This window comes from Leptinotarsa decemlineata, unplaced genomic scaffold (assembly GCF_025532065.1).
Source record: "Leptinotarsa decemlineata unplaced genomic scaffold, Ldec_3_MD MMD2_tig00000505_RagTag_RagTag, whole genome shotgun sequence".
NCBI classification, from domain to species: Eukaryota; Metazoa; Arthropoda; class Insecta; order Coleoptera; family Chrysomelidae; genus Leptinotarsa; species Leptinotarsa decemlineata.
The window spans coordinates 592,053-609,171 of NW_027412549.1; the positions used below are offsets into that span (position 1 = coordinate 592,053).

Genomic DNA, 17,119 nt, shown 5'->3' on the forward strand with positions numbered 1-17,119 from the left:
GTTGAAGATTTAGTGCAAACTCCAGAAGTGGACAGGTTGTTTAAGTTTGAGAGACCCCTCTATCCCTGGGAAAGTCATCACTGCCATGTTAGCTGAATCGCGAGAGGTGATTAGCAGATGCATTTATTCCAGTGATCCTCAGATTAGCCACTATCTGAATCAAACAACGCCTGGCAATATCATCATTTGGATGGGTGATTGTTACACTGCAGTATTTTCGCTTGATCTTGGGATTGCACTTAGAAGACACATTGAAAGAAACAGTAGTGACCTTGATACTACCATTGTGCCAGAAATCATAGACTTACAAAGTCAAAGTTCTTTTGAGTTGGAAATATGTCTTGTCTATCAACTTTCAACGGATTGAACTAGGTCATAGTTCGCCTGTTGAAAAATTTTCTTTCCCTTGTGATGCAGTACAGACAGTATATGATGTACACATTGAAAGATGTGCCATGAGAAGCCATAAGAAGGTATCGCAAGAGCTTTGAGGAACGTGGCGGAATCTTTCTGATACGTGCTCTCTCTATACATGTTGGTCTAAATTTAGATCAAGGCCAATGCAGAAATCATTAGTAACATTCGAAAATCCACTGATAGTCTCAGAAATTGACCATTAAAAATGCAACTTAGCAAAGCAATCAAGTAAAGTACATTTTGTTAAAAATATTCGATGGGTGACTGACCTTGAATTTTTGACATCGCCAAGATCATGTTGGCTTCGAGAACAAGACAACCACTTTATATGTAGCCAATATAGACATCTCGGAAATGCCAGAATACCTATCGAATATTTTTCAACTTTACAAGTGGAAGAGACTTGTGTTATTGAGAAGGCTTCACAAAATTTCAAGATGAGTTTTTAGGGGCTCATTCTCGCTCCAACGGAAGATTTTCAAAGCTTGTGGTTGAGTTGAAATATTAACTATACAATCTTGTTGATTCAGAAACTTGATCATACTTGAGTTTTCAATACTGCACTTGTTGAATTGTTGCTCGTGCTGATATTTGAAGATGTTTTAATAATTGGGGTACAATTTCAAAAAACGCCTAAGTACACGAAATAAAAATGCCACACCCACAGAAACTAGAAGCCTTTTTTATTCATTTTCTTATGTGGTGATAGATTTTTTTGAACCGAAAACGGTTTAATTTGGTCAAAGTTATGATGTAGATTATTTGGATCAGAGAAGATGTAGCAAGGCAACTTACAGTAAAATGATTGAAATATACTTTTTCAATTGTCGAATAATTGTCGAGAATTTGTCGTGAAAGAAAAATAATTGTCTCGCATCTCCTTTTTTTTATAAGGGGTAGCCCTGCTAACTTGATATAAAGTTAGCACAGCACCTGTAGTAAAATTTTTAATATAACTGAATTATTAAAACTTTCATTACTAGTATTTGTCGAATAATTTTCGTAACCCAGTCCATATAAAAAAATTTCCTGAAACGTATTTTTTTGGAAAATATTGCGTTTTTCGTGTCATACCTTGCACTATATGGATATTTTGAACCATTTGGCAACACTGCAACAGGCGTATTTTATTTCTTCATATATTTTTTAAAAGGAGCGTCAGTGAAAAGTGCTTAAATAAATTTGTAATGTATCTACGTGGAAATTATCGATACATTTTCTTGGTTCATCCATTTTTGTAATCCTATAATCATGTTGAATATTTTTTGCAATTAGCAACCTATCGACCAATTGCATCTCTTTCGACAATCGTTTATAAATAAAGATCAATCAAAAACAAAAGTATTGTTCAATTGTCGAAACAGCAGATTGATATATCGTATGTACCTAGGTATAATAAAGAAGAATTATGAATTTCTCCCAGCAGGCAAAGTGATCTGTTTTTCTGTTAATTATTTTTTTGCAAAAGACAACTTATTGATCAATTGTCGTATCTCTTTCGACAATTGTTTATGAATGGAAAACAATTGTCGCTCTTCAACATTTTTTTTTTGAATAGGTGGCTCTGCTTCAGTACAGGTCTGAATAATTCTCAAATGTCGAAATTTTTGATATTAATATTTGTCGAGTAATTGTCGTATTTCTTTCGATAATTGTTTATGAAGGAAAAACAATTGTCGCTCTCCAACTTTTTTTTAATAGGTGACTCTGCTGACTTGATAGAAAGTTAGCAGGGTCACCCATGTACAGGTCTCAGTAATACTCGGAATTTTTGCTATTAATATTTGTCGAGTAATTGTCTATAGATTAGACTTTTAGGGATTTCTACTTGGGAGGATGTGGTAACTACATATCAAGTTAGCAGAACCACCTATTTAAAAAAAAGTTGAAGAGCGACAATTGTTTTTCCTTCATAAACAATTGTCGAAAGAGATACGACAATTACTCGACAAATAATAATAACAAAAATTTCGACATTTGAGAATTATTCAGACCTGTACTGGGCGATTGGCGAAAGAGATACAATTGGTCAATAGGTTGCTAATTGCAAAAAATAATCGACATAATTATAGGAATACAAAAATTTATGAAACAAAAAAATGGATCGATAATTTTTACGTAGATACATTACAAATTTATTTTAACACTTTTCACTGTTGATCCTTTTAAAAAATATATGAAGAAATCAAATACGCCTGTTGCGGTTTTGCCATATGGTTCAAAATATCCATATAGTACAAGGTATGACACGAAAAACGCAATATTTTCCAAAAAAAAGGAGATGCACGATAATCATTTTTCTTTTACGACAAATTCTCGCCAATTATTCGACAATTGAAAAAGTATATTTCAATAATTTTACTGCAAGTTGCCTTGCTAACTTTATGGAGGTTGTAGGTACATATCGGAGTTGATGCATTTTTCAACAGCAGCTTAACTAATATGATGATAAAAAGACTTTATTCTGGAAATAATTTTGTTGAGAATGCATCATTTTAGAGATACGATGTGAAATTCAATTACTTAGAAGTGTAAGCACCCTAAAGAAGGCTTTACTGACTCTCTTGTTGGAAGCAGATGTAGTTACTTAGGACCACTGACACATAGGTATTTCAGTCGTGAACCAGAAGCAATTACCTCCAACCATTTTTTATTCTTTAGACCTGGAGTTCCACTTACGAGGAGAACAGACCTAACGCTCTGAAAACAGTGGTGAATTGCTGAAGGACTAGCCGATATATACTGGGGTCGATGGGTCAAAGGATAACTATCAACAATGATTCTAAGAAAAAATGACATTCTACAGCAAATAGAAGAAGTATTTCTAGGCAAAGGTGACTTGTGTTGAAACGAAAGATAATTTTCAACTAGTCCTTTATCAAAACTTTAATATCCCGGTTCTCCACATGATGGGAGAATGTTAGTGCTATATCGCATTTTGTTTAATTGCTTGTACATCATTTGTGTGAATAAAGTTCGAAATATTTAACAGTATGATAAATATGATAAAATAGAATAATGAAAAAAGTAGAACTACACTAGACATAAATTGGCGAAAATCAAAAATTTAATAAAAACGCTGGCATCAGTTATAACTTCATCGTTTGATATCAAATGTATTTTCCGCCAATTGAAATTTCTTTCCACCCTGAACTTAGAGTGGAAATCTGTTTAAAAAAAAATCGGTTTAAAATCTGTTTTTCCGTTAACCAGCTGTCGCACCCCTACGAACGACAATCCTCAGAAGTCGAAACTTGTTCGAGCTAAGGATTAACGAGGTCTTGCCTTTTAACGTGTGATTCCTAACACAAGTTGGACGATAGCAAGTGAAGATCGATCTTTCAGATTAGGGCTTGAACCACCGACCAACACCGCAGTCAATTCGAATGAGTGAACAAATCACTCACGCCGAACCGCTTGGCTACCGACCGACCGATAAGAGACAACATTTTCTTAATTTAATAAAAGGAAAACTCACTTGATATTTTTTCAATTCAAAATTTTATATCAAATCAGAAGAGCGAAACTATCCAGTTCTTGTGAAATAATCAACATTTCTTAGACAATCTTGCATACATATATTTTCTCACACACTACTGTTGACCTTGTATAATATAAGACCCTAGTTCAGTTGCACTTCATATCAAAAAAACTAATCAAATGATTCAGTAACAATTGGTTTGTTCACAAATAAAACAAATGATACCATGTCTGAGGTTGATTCGAGGGAAAAGTTGCGTCTGACACACTTAACAAATTTTCGAGGTCAAGGATGTGAAGGTGACTTGAATCATTGAGCAGAGTTTAAATGCCTCTGTATCGAAAACCTTACATCATTTCAAAGTTGTATCAACTGTAACAAACTTTTACTTGCTGCTAATTGTGTACTGTCAACTATACAGTGTGTCTCAGATTCTCCTTTATTGCAGATACAGTGCCTTCTTACTCTGAACCACAGAATATACTCACTAAATCAATAATTTGAATGATTTTCTGAATACACCAACATCAACTTTGTCGTAACAATATCATTTTGATCACGTAATGAGATATTTACCAAGATATCTGTCATTGTTGTAAAGACCACCAAATATTATGTAATCAATCACTCTGATCCCCCATACTTTTGGGTCTTAAATTGAAATCAAATTCACTCACACAATATTGAGCACGAAATGAAGCATTTCAATTATAAGTGATAAATATAGTTTAAAAAACTTAAAAACACACTTTTAAAGAACATCGAACTGAAAAGTTGAAAATTTTTTTAAATAAGCTTATAATAATTACGCAAAAAAAACGACGGGCGCCTGATATATACAAAAAATATGGCACAAAGCGCCCACGCTTTTTTCACAATAATACTAATATTTTTCGTTCGTTATTATTTAAAGCTCATTTTCAAAAAAATATTTTTAACTCTTTAGTTCGATGTTCTTTAAAAGCGTGTTTTTTATTTTTAACTATATTTATTTTTCATTTTTTAGGTTCGTATGCTATAAAAGCATGTTTTTTAGTCTTTTTAAACTATATTTATTTTATCTAAACTTTGGGATCAATCAGCCGTATATTGTTTAGAAAAATGACCATTGATATTTTCCGATTCCGGAGAGGGAGCCTGAAAATCAGCTACCAAGCACAAGGTAGCAGGCGCGCAAAGGAGGGTTACAAATAAGGCAGCAGTCGCGCGTGTTAATACTTTTTTCAAATGAAGAAATACATGTAAAGTGAGTTCGAATTATATCAAGGAGTACAGCACCATCTGCCCGCAACTAGATCAAGCAATAATGTCGATAATTCTGTCAAATACAGATCACGATATGAAATGAAAAGGAGAGTTACAAAAAACATACATACATATTGGAATATATAACATACATGTTATATATTCCAATCATACATACATACATACAAGGGAAGCTAATATAAAGCGTGTAAATAAAAAACATGATTGATAAATCTGGTTCTGTCAAGAAATAAAAAGTTTTTATTTGATTGTAGGTTGTGGCGTACAAGCTCAAATTACGACTTTATGTCTCGTAATTTTATGAATGAATTGTGTGTTTTTTTATAATGTTATCCAGATTGGTACTGAATAGCCCTAAGGCAAGTGTGTTACGGCGAAACATCGATGTCTACCAGTGAGGATGAAAATGTTCCAAGTAAGTGAAAATGTTACCTTTCATTTAGTGTATTGTGTAAAAATCCTGAGAATGATATCTGATTCAATTCCATAACGAATGTTTAGAATACAAACTGGGTAGAGAAAAGTGTTTTTTATATAATTTGGTGTTCATATAAAAGTATTTGTATCGAAAGAATGTTTCTTTCGTATAATTCAATGTTTTTATGAAAGAAGCTGTTTCAGGACGGATTTTTCTTCCAGTTTGTGTCTGAAAAACACTACACACCTATGTATAGAGTCGTTTCTTTGAAAAGTGATTGCTTCCTTCTTTTCTTTGGAAGATTCCCACATTTTTTTGGAGTATTAGAGTAGTAGAAAGCCAAAATATTTCTATTCCGGAAAAATACATTGTTTTTTAATTTTGAAGGACTGGCATCGTTTCATTATATTTGAACAACTGAAAAAGTTATTTTTTATGCATTTCCTTCAATTTAAATGTAAATTGAAGGAAATGCCAAACTCAAAATACAAAATTTCACTTAATAAAATTGATTATGAGACGAGAGTTAGCAACAATCAACCAAATTAGTATGAACTGAAATACTTCGATAGAGTGCTTACATAAATATTCATAAATACTAACATATGCACAATAGAAGACAATGAAATCACATTAAAGTTAGTTGCGCTTTCCAAAGTGCAAATGCATCTCATTTTATGCATGATATGTATATTACGGTTTGTTTATACGTCTAATGATGATACATTTTTCGAGATATTTTCTCTCCAAAACACTCATCACTCTTTGTCAAACACGAATCAAGATTATAAGGTAAATAGATTATTAGTTGATTTAGAAACTAAATAAGCAAAGCCCAAGGTTGAAATTAGTCAAGGAAAAAGGATATTTCAGATTGCAAGTACAGGTGAGTGAGTCAACAAGATTCCCTTGGTCCATTGCTATCAGAGGAAACAATTTTTCGAACTGCTCATTTTTTTGCAGTCATATCCATAAATACTATCTTTAAAAATTATGTTCTCGCATACTGAGTGATTCAGCCGAGCGTGACCAACTAAAGTTATATTTTTTTAAATAAAACACCCAGTATATGAATACGTCATTCAATTCCGTATTTGTTTAGATTTTTTGTTTTCGAATTTCTATTGCGGCATTGCCAAGTTTTCTGAAAAACCTATTTTACAGACAATATTTTTTTAATTCACCACCCGCATGTCTAAAGCAATTAAGCGGATTTTTTAGGAATAGTTAGTCAACATCACTATGATAATTTCTGGAATCTCAACTTTCGGAAACAATATATAGGGTGTTCGGTAAAACCGGTCAAGTTTCATTCATTTTCAAACAGACATAATTCAACTTTTTCAAATGAAACATCCTGTATTTTTTCATTTGTATGAAATGTTGCAACATTTCACTGCATTTTTTATCAGAGGTATACTATACGAAATACTGATATTTTACAAAGTATACCAAGTTTTAGTAATTGTTGTAATCACAAAAAGTTCATTTATTCACGTTCACTTTTTTCAGTATGAACAATGACATCTAAATTTTTCATTAATTAGAGGAGTCCAGAAGACATTCAAAATTGCAACCATATTTGAGTTCTATTTATATCCTGGTGTAACTCTAGCTAGAATGAATATTTTGTTGTGGTTTGTGTGGAAGAATTGATTTTAAGACCTAGCCATAATCCATTTATTTTCCTCGTTATGTGATCTACTGAAGAATATTTTATGTTATGGTAAATAATAGATCATTATTATTATTTTAAAATTACGACTTCGTGTCACGAATGAGTTAAATCTACTCATGTCATCGTTGACAGTACTAATGACATTCATTCGCTTATTTGAGTAAATCCCAGTCATAGGAATCTTGTTTGAATTGAAAGGGGTATTTTTTGGGAGAGATTCATTTTTGGCATTTGGCATTCACAGGTTTTGGCTTTTCTACTTCTCCATCGTTATACAGAAAATGTGGGAATCTTTCAAAGAACGGAAGGAAGCAATAATTTTCAAAGAGGTAACTCTATACACAAGTGATAACAAACTAATATAAGTTGAACTATTTAATAGTGAATTTGTTTAACTTGAGAAAAGGTTATTACTTAGATTTTGATAATATGATAATGTAAGGAATAGTTATTTATTAATAAAATCCTTTATTGATTATTTTGTGTATGTAGGTACATATATTATAGCTAACATAAGCCAACTGTTACTTTTGTGGAAATAAATAATGATACTAATAATGTACATACACAAAATTAGTATCATTATTTTTGAGCAACGTTTCACGTGATAAAAAATATAACGTGCTTGCTGGTTAGATGTTTATGAGACTGTCAATCAACAGTATATGGTATATGTCAACACTGAGATTTTATCCGACGAGAGAGAGGAGGAGCCTGCCTTCCGCTGACGTATGCGTAAGAGAAAGGGAAGACAGACAGCTTGGCGCTGTAACGCGTTACGCAACGAAGCGGTTTACCCTCCCATTAAAAATTATCACTTCAAAAATAGTGGATAATAACGAAGAATAAAACAGGAGAAAACCGTATTGAACAATCATTAACCAAAGGAAAGTTAATGAAAAGAATATTAATAAAAATGGCATCAACTACAGAATTTTTTTCCGTTTGCTCTTACCAACAAATACAATTTTATTTTACTTTTCAAAATTACCAGGTTTTAGTTCCAGTTCAGTTCCAGTATTGATCTAATCGAACTTGTAAACAAATTGAAGTACAAAAGGTACAAAGGCTCTAAATTGGATATAGAGCTAACCTAACCTAAGTACTTACTCACATATATATACAATCGATCGCTTCAAAAACACGTCACTAACTTTCTTCGAATGCTTCTGATAATTCCTCATCCATATTCTCCGTTTCACTATCAATGTCGTCATTTAAATCAATAATGAATTTATTTCCACCATTGATATGGAAGTGTCCAATCTCCATATAGTCTTTTTCAACTAAAATTACTTTTTTGATCCTTTTCTGTCAGTCTTCTTCGGTAATATTAGATACTTCTACTTTAACTAGCTCTATCACCTTCTTATCAAGTTTTGGAAAAAAATTTTTACGCCTGATGCTTTGTTTCAATTTTCACCAAATCAACTCGATGGGATTGAAAAAACATAAATAGGGGGAAGTCTCAATATGGTGTGTCCATACTTTTCAGCAATACTCTCAAGGGCATACCCTTTTTAAATGTTTTTGTCTGTAAAACTTCAAGTAGTTGTTTTTTGGTATAGTTATCTTCAAAATACAAATTGTTATCCATTAAAAAAATTTGTATTTCATCTTTACTCGAATTTTTATTCGGTACTGTGATGAGCTGTCGCAAATGATAGGAAACGTTGTCAAGAACTATTACACTATTCGCATCCAAATTTGGGACCAATGTGTTTTCAAACCATTCCTCAAAAATATTAGCTTCCATGTTCTTATGATAGTCAACATTACAGTCCTCAAGTTTTTTTCCACATAATTTCAAAGAATTCGGAACCCATCTTTACTTCCTCCGCAATGCACAATGATTAGTCGCGATCCTTTGTTTGCAGGCATGTTAGGCGTACACATTCTCGAACTATCAGTCCACCCTTTCGTAACTGTGTCGTGAGTGTCATACAAAGTGTCGTCCAAATAGAAAATTTGCCGTTGTTCTTGTCTATATTTAGTTATTTGTTCTAAGTGTTTGTTCCGCAATTCCACTATTCTTCTGCTTTCCATAACTGCTTGACGTTTGTTTATTATTTCAAATCTAAATCCCAGTTTCTTTATCCAATTCTGAAGAGTTTTGTCACAGCAGCTCACGTTATGGCCGGAAGTATTCAATTTTTTCTTTATGATTTCAATTATAGGAATCTCATTGCTTTTGTAACAGTGGTATATTATTTTTTAATGATTTTATTAGATGAACATCTAAAGGTTTTGGTAAACCAGCATCACATCGCGTCTTGCGTTCATCAGGTTTGTTTTTGACTATTTTACGTATAGTTGAGAAAGGAGTTTCGGTCAAATCTGATGTGGCTTGTAATAGTTTTTTTCCCTCGAAACCAAACTTGATATGTAGATTCTAATATACATTGAAACATACTCTCTGTGTTTCAATATTCAAATGCATTCGAATCTTATTCACTGGTATCTCTTTTTCGTATTGTTCACAAGCGCTATTGGAATCACTACACAGGAAAAAGTCTGCGTTGTTATCACACTCGTTATTACTATTAGTACTTGTCCAAGGACGCCATATTTCAAACAAATAACAAAAATTTTAAGTGATTATAACTTCACCAATATCGAATTTCAACACTCTAATCGCGATCAGTTCCTGAACTGAACATTGACGACACAACGGCAATACTCATCCCCACATTCTATTCGTCACAGTAACATGACTACAAATTCAATTTTATGATTCTTCAGCCAATCATAAAACTCGGTTAGTAAAAATTATCCAAAATGAACCGCCAGTTCTTCAGTCCACGTGGACTAATTCGTAGCGGCATTATTTCTTTGTATTGGTTTTTTTGACCTTTGAGTTCACCGATAGCTTTAGGAATTACTATATCAGATACTTCGACTTTTTATACCTATCTACCTATTTGTACCTATATCTGGATATCAGTAGGAAGGGTATATTTAGGGATACTCAAAATTCGTTAGAACAAAAATGGTTTATGAATATTTTATAAACTTGATGCTCTCGGTTAATAGTCATTAGCAATTCATTTAAATATTGGACGAAGACAAAATCGGGTAGGCAGCAAAGACCATGAGAAGAAATATTGGAGATTATAAAACTAGTTTTGCGAGACATATTTATGGCAACTCAACTTTTTCAAGGGAATCAACAATACCAACGACAGGGCAATATTATTTTATTAATTTTACGCAGTATTACAAAACTCAAATTTTGGGATCGCATGAAGCAAGCAAATCGAAAATAATTCAGTGATACGTTGATAAGCCCTTTCCCAGAATCCCAGATTGCAAGTCAATACAAACAGAAGAATAGCATAGTAGATGGGCTTCTAGGTAATTAATAATTTATGTGCAAACACGTACCTTTAAACTTTTATCATAATTCACATTCGGAATATGCAAATCCATAATACCTAAAAGTAAAGTGCAACACGAGGTCAAACCCATAGGTAACTTCAATAGTCCCAAAGCCTTCAAGCAATACCGTTACCAAGGAATCGACATTACAACAATGTTTTGCAGATACTCATTACATCAATATTTACCTACTATATACCTAGGTAGTGTGTTATTCCAATGGGTCACTTTCCTCAATCCTGTGAATTATTCCAATTTCAATAACGAACATCAACAAATAAAACAAACACAAAACGAAAAATAATGAATGAATCTGACGTCAACTCATCACAGGTAAATCTACCTGTGCAACTCACGGTAGAATCCACGAAACTGAGTTGTTCCAAAAGTTATTCAGAGATCGTTTGTTTTCAAACCCGCCCGCGATTGTTGTGCTCTCGTGCGGCGTTGTCATACTTTTTAATTTGTAGTCGAACATAGAAAATTTAAGGATAGAGGCAGTTCTGTCTGCGTTTTCTTAAATCATATTGTTTCAAACTCATCATGTTATAAAATAAAGAAAAAGAAATAGCCTTTTTTGTAAAAATTCGATGTTCTTAAAAACGGCTCAACCGATTTTGGTATGGTTTCCACTAATGTGTTTTGTTTGATTCATTTCAATTGGTTCATGAATAAAAAAGTTATGTCAATTCAAAGAATCACTTCAAATATTTGTTAAAAAAATACTATAAAAATACTGTTCCTTTGATTAGGCTGAAACTTTGGTTAATATTGGTTGTAGTTTGTGAAACGATATTCTTATGCATCAATAATAAGGGTACCTATACAAAAACTTCTTGCTATTAGAAAATCTGGAAAAACCCAAAAACTGAATTCCCTCCCAACAGCTATACAAAATATATCGAAATGTATGTTTGATAATTTCAAATGAAGAAGTTTATGATTCATGGTGATGTTTGTGAAAGTTTATTCATTTAGTTAAATATTATTGAAAATTTTTACAGGAATTTACACATCCTGAATGGAATAGGAAACATCCGATTGAGATAATAATGATGATCATGATCAGGCTATATTTTCAAAGTGAACTATTCTCCCAAGGTTTTCAACTTCCTCATCTTCAAACTACTTGTTTAAATGTTTGGCGATAGAGAGCATATTGAAGTTATGGGATAGATAAAAGGAATTTTCAGTATATTCGATCTAAGCTTCTGCTACTAATGAAAAACTACTCAAATCAGCAAAGTGTCTGCTTGCTTGAATTCAACAGTTGATTTATATCTTTATTTTATTTGTTGTATCGGTGGGATGCTCAGAAGCAACACATTTCATAAAAGGATTTTTATGAACGCAATAAAACCCTAAATATCGATTCAAAGAATCACATGAAACATCTGTTGGGAAAAAATATAAAATAATGTTCAGTTGATTTTACTGAAACTTTGATTGGATACATTCATATTCACAAATCAAAAATAGACAACATTTTACTGTCAGAAAATTCGGAAAAACCGAAAAACTGAAGTCCACACGAACAAAGTCGCAAGCAACAATTAATTTCTTATTTCGTATTTTTTATGATTAGCTTTCTTAAAAAATATGATTCAAAAGGGGTATGAAATTATTTAGAATTAAACGAATGAAAATAAATCAGTTCTATCAGATATTAAAAAGATTACAATTATAGTTATTGTATACCTACATTCAAGTGTGCGAAGTCATTGAGGTAAAAATGTTTAAAACAGTTCTTTGATTATTAATATATGCATTGATATAATATGCATTAATATATTGAACTCTGTAACTATTATACGGGAGAACGTGGCGGTAAATTTACAGAAGTGTTCTTGGTCAAGTCGAACGACTTGAATGATGACTTGCTATCATGCAAAGTTAGCCTTTTAACTTTATATAACAATCAAATTTGATTGAAATGTATTATTATTGTTATCAATATTATTATTATTATTATATCCACTAGCTCAGAAAATTTTTCTCAATTCAACTTCTTTCATAAGGGAGGATGATGTGCAATAAAAACAGAAACAATAAAAATAAAGGAATAAATAATCTATTTATTGATACTTTCAAGAAATTTACCATTTAATATGTTTTCGCCAATAATTATTTTAAGCCAAATTGCACAGAGATATAATAGCGGCTTGATTACTTATCAAAAACTTGGTGCCCTGTTTTATATTCGCTCCGAATTATAAATGCCTAGTTCATTAATACATTTGGCAACATTGCAAGAGACGGCATTCACCTGTGAGTTTGCGCTTGCTTCCTAGCTGCACAATTGCAAATAACTTTGAATAAAATTGATTATTTTTTATCGATTCGGTCATATTTTGCGTCAAACATTATCACACAAGTATGGCTCAGTAATAATGAAAGAAAAAAAACTGTTTATTACTCATGTTACACTAGCCTACTGGACAGAGAGTCACTGAAAAACAATTTGGTTTCGTTTTGAATTCTTCAATTATACCTATTTCGAGAAATAGGACTAATGGGAAATTTTAACAATCTATGAATTTTTAATTGAAAAAAAAGATCTACACATCATTGTGAAGAGTTCATTTTGAAGTTTCTTGCTTTCCTCGGAAGATTCCCACATTTTTTGTATAAAAATAGAAAGCCAAAAAGCTATTTCCCTAACACTAAATCTCTCCTAAAAAGTATCATTACAATTTAAACGAAATTCCTATAACTTAGGATTGACTTAACTATTCGTATTGATGTTTTCACGAACTAACCGTACTACTACCCTACTACCTTGACATTTTATGAGAGAAATGAATGTTTCGTCTTTAAATTGTATCCAAAAACTGTGCTGATGAGGTGTTTTATCTCTCTCTCTTTGTATGGGCACAGTATTTTGTATACAGTAATTTCATAAAGGCTGATTTGTGGTTTGAATTTTCCTACGCGCAGACCCACGCGTCGATGTCTTAGGTCTGCGCAAACGACGAGTTTAAGACAGGCATGCAAACCTTCCATAGTTGTCGAATTTCATGGGTTTCACCCAACCTACTGAAAAATTTGTTAGTTTTCTGAATAAAGTGTATTCAAAGCCTGAAGTGATGTCTTATTTAAGGAAGGTAGAAATAAACTATCGAAAGCTTGACGAAAATAAGGAGTCTTCTTTGACCTAGTACCAAAAATTCTGACTGCAACCCCACTAAAGCTTTTTCAGATTTACTATGGGCTATATAGTTTTATTTTTTTCTACTGTACTTATCAGTCAGGTCAGGAGGAAAAACGTATTTGAAATTATTTAGGGACTGCAGGACAGTTGCAAACATTCATTTTGGAAATGTCTATACCTTTGTATACATTGTATGGCATGTGTCTGACAAAACAACTACTTCTCTGGCAACTATCCCAACAGATGTTGAATTATATCTCGGACATACGTGCAAAAATCCTTTCTTTGAAGGAACAACTCTGCAAGAGCTGTCTACGAGGAATACCGAGTCCACAGTATACTTATATAACTATACTGTGCCGAGTCCCTGTGTGTATACAACCGTGATAGCATCGTCTGCACTGATGAGGAATACTTCAAAACGGTTCGCAGTTGGTTCCTTGTTCGAATCAGGCGAAGTCCCACTATTTGTCCTAGAGAGCTCTTGCAAAGTTGTTTCTTCAAAGTGAGAATCTTTGCAATTATGTCTGAGGCGACTTGGATTCCGAAAGGTTAACAGTCGTAAGGTATTTTTGATAGTCAAATTTACATTATATAAGAAGTTGCTGACTAATAGGACATGTTTCATTTAGAATAACTGTTTTTAATCTACGCAGCAACTTTTCGGGGTTGATTAGACATCTAGACTTGTATAGATTCAAATATCAACATTTGTCAATATATGTCGAGTTATTAGCTAAAGAAGTAGTTGTTTTCTGTCGGAAAACATATATAATGGTATAGTCAAAATGCATTTGGACTTGTCAGTGATTTTATTATCAATTTTTACTTGGATAAAAGCTGGAAGCAGCAAAACAACCTATTATCTTACAGTGTAAATAATTCATAACTTCCGACTCCGAAAACTCTCACATACATTTATAGTTAGTACATACATACAAAAAAATTATTTTTGTATGATTGAACACTACATACTTAATTACTTTTTTACTTCTTCAAGTCCTGAATAGTAACTACATAATTCAGAAAGAAAAGGCTCTACAGATTCCTTAATCTTGAGTGATGAATTCGATTAGGAATATTTTTAATAATTGGTCCTTAATATAATCGAATCGGCAAACTCGTCCGCCATCTTGAATTCTCCAATCAATAAATGAATATGCTATATTTGGCCCCAAAAATCACTACAAAGAAATTTCGCATGGATTCGTACCATGGTTCATGAATAACAAAACACGTTCTTTATCTTGTCTTTTTTCTTGTTGAAATGAAAATATATTTTGTCACATTCGAATATGAACATCTGCCGATTCCATGAATTTTTAAAATCTACTTGAAACTTAGTTCATCATTGCCCAAATGATCTGGGTTACTTCAATATTACACAAATGCAAAATTATCATTTGTACAATTTTCTCAGGTGCCCAACATGGTTTTCATAGACTGTTTTTTTTTGAGCAGTTTATATGAATAGTTGTTATGTTGAGCAGTGTATACACGCTTTGGTTGAGATTGTAGTAGGGAGAAATGTCATTAGTGTCAAATACGTCATCATTATAAAAAATGAAACTCCTGGACACCGACATCAAAGGGACCGACGCTGAGTGAAACTACTGTATACAGAAATAATGTGGTATGGGTGTTGCTTCCCTCTCGGGCTCATTTGGCCAAGCTCCTTCTGTCAACAGTTGACGGGAGCTTCGCGGGAGGGCGCAGCAGTCTTGCTCGAAGCAATGCTGTCAACTTTCTATATTGGATTGTCTATATACAAAGGTGTCACCCTACAGTTCATTTCTCACATTTTTTCTTTCTTTAAGTTCAATATTTCAAAGTACGCCTCCTCTTTGGGAGAGCTTTTTGTTTTTTTTCTCATACATGGCCTCTTTCGTGGTAATCCGAATCACCCGGTCTGGATACCGGCATGAATGAAGGGGGCCTTCACTTCAGATTTGATAAAAACTTTCACATTTCACATAGAAGTTACTTTTACTGATGGACAAAAAGAAGCCCCGCGATATCACATGGTATCCACGTATCCTCTTTGTGGGTGGACGTTGTCGTCCGCTGCCACGACCACCATGAAGAGCAAAATTAGGTAGCCTCCTCAATGGTCAGAAGAAGTGCATTCGGTCAGATTTTAATTATTTCTCATGAAGAACCATACAAATTGAGGGTGGACCCTCAAAGCATTTATGCTTGAGGGTATTTTCATTCGATTGAATTACTTGGGCATAGCGTTTCTCAATAACATAGGGTTGTTTGAGTTTATACCGGGTGGTTCAGAAGTTATAGTGAAATTTATCTCAAAGACTGGATTCATTCAACACCAAATGTCTCGGAATCTCCTTTTTTCAGTTTTTTCAAATGGAACACCCTGTACATAGGGCCATCCTAGGATAGAATTTTTTTTTTGTTAATGAAGCAAAATTGCCTTTTTGCAACAAAGTACCTCAGCATACAGAATACGAATTCTATAATTCATGTATTAATTTATTTTTATTTCATTTATTCAAAATAAAAAATAGATTCATCCAAGCTACACAACTATAGGTACAATTCCATAATAGTAAGCACTAAATTCTCAGAAATATTATTGCATTAAGACGAAAACATTGTTGTCAAGCTTGTGACTCTATATATTTTTATCATCATTTTTCCTCATCTGCTTAGTATAATTAATTTACGTAAAAGAGACAGATCAAGGCAAAAACGTCAGTCATTTCTGAAAATTCAGTGCCTACTATTTTGGAATTATAGTATATATGAATAAGGTAATAAGTATATACAAAGCATCAGATTAACAAACAAAACCACATGAGATGATCTAAGTAATAAGTGAAAGTTATTTAGGAAAATATTCAACATTTATTTTATACGTCGAAGCAAGTTGTGCTTGAACTGAAACACACTACCTACCTGAATTTTTTACATTTTCAGGAAGACTGTTGAAGTGCTCTAAACCTTTGAAAATAATAGTGTTCGTGTTAAACAGACTAAACGGACTAGCTATATATGAATCTGTTTTCTGTTTCTTGCTGGAAAACTATTTAGAAAACATAGACAACATGAATCCCAAATATTTGAATACATTTACAATTTCAATTGATCAATGAGAACACATATTTAATTTTTCAAATGGTACAAGATAGCAACAATGAGTGTGTTTTTTCCTGATTTATAAAATATTTTAGAAAAAGTCGCTGAAAAGTATTATTCTTTTTCGATTTCTTTTATCGCCATCATAAACATCGATAAAACTATTTCATGTAAAATGAGTTCCTTTATGTTTCTCTTATCTTTTTTGTGGACTTCACCAACACATGCATGAAC

At 32.7% G+C, this 17,119-nt stretch overlaps 1 protein-coding gene across 4 annotated transcripts in view; it reads right to left on the minus strand.

The window, feature by feature from the left end:
* Window positions 1-11,017, minus strand: part of LOC111504318 (bicaudal D-related protein homolog) — a 126,657-nt gene extending 115,640 nt beyond the window's left edge. For 2 of the 4 annotated variants that reach the window (XM_074173731.1, XM_074173728.1), the window contains exon 1: window positions 10,827-11,017. The gene's annotated coding sequence lies outside the window, so the exon portion shown is untranslated. The remainder of the gene's footprint in view (window positions 1-10,826) is intronic. The other 2 variants (XM_074173729.1, XM_074173730.1) reach the window with 2 other exon arrangements.
* Between the last annotated feature and the right edge of the window lie 6,102 nt (window positions 11,018-17,119).